Source organism: Schistocerca cancellata, chromosome 6, assembly GCF_023864275.1.
Source record: "Schistocerca cancellata isolate TAMUIC-IGC-003103 chromosome 6, iqSchCanc2.1, whole genome shotgun sequence".
In the NCBI taxonomy this organism is placed as follows: Eukaryota; Metazoa; Arthropoda; class Insecta; order Orthoptera; family Acrididae; genus Schistocerca; species Schistocerca cancellata.
This window is the reverse complement of record NC_064631.1, coordinates 451,453,044-451,453,897: the sequence shown is the minus strand read 5'-3', so window position 1 is coordinate 451,453,897 and position 854 is coordinate 451,453,044. Positions and strand designations below refer to the sequence as shown.

At 47.1% G+C, this 854-nt stretch overlaps 1 pseudogene; it reads right to left on the bottom strand.

Annotated features, from left to right (window-relative positions):
* Nucleotides 1-297: 297 nt before the first annotated feature.
* On the bottom strand, nt 298-415 carry LOC126089520 (5S ribosomal RNA; annotated as a pseudogene).
* Nucleotides 416-854: the final 439 nt, after the last annotated feature.

Here is an 854-nt window from a genome sequence, read left to right as displayed (position 1 = left end):
TTTCTTTGCGCATCAACTTCCCACCTGAACCCATGTTTCTTTGATAGCTTTAATAATTTCTGCCTGCTGTAGCCTAAGCTGTGAGTAAAAAAGTAGCACTCCGTGGTCAGGCAAAAAGTGGCCCATCGGGACCATCCTACCGCCGTGTCATCCTCAGCTGAGGATGCGGGTAGAAGTGGCGTGTGGTCATCACACCGCTCTCCCGTTCGTTATGATGGTTTTCTTTGACCGGAGCCGCAACTACTCGGTTGAGTAGCTCCTCAGTTGGCATCACGAGGCTGAGTGCACCCCGATAAATGGCAACAGCGCATGGCGGCCCGGATGGTCACCCATCCAAGTGCCGGCCACGCCCTACAGCGCTTAACTTCGGTGATCTGACGGGAACCGGTGAATCCACTGTGGCAAGGCCGTTGCCTAAGCTGTGAGTGGTACTGCCACACTTCTGTCAAGTCTTCCTGCTGCTGATAGGATTGAGCTATCCCGAGAGAAATTTCTTCCAGTCTTTCTGTTATTGTTTTCTTGTCCTATTCTTGTAGACCGGCATCATCTTTTCTGCCTTACTACCGTTTTTGCTTATGTTGCATATTTCTTCGCTACTGGTGCCTCTTTCCTTGCTCCTAATGCTTCAGTCCTAGCTTCTCCTGTAGCTTTCTTCACATCAATTACTGTGTGTTATGACTAGGCTGCCATCTTCTGAATTTTCGTCATCTCGTTTTTGATTCTGCCTATGTCTTTCTTCAATTCTTTCTCGAATTATTTACTTTCGATGTGCGTTATCTTTTCTTCCGTTTCATTCCACTCTTCTTCTGTTTGCCTCATCTCTTCTGGTTGCTTTAGAAATTACTTACATTCTT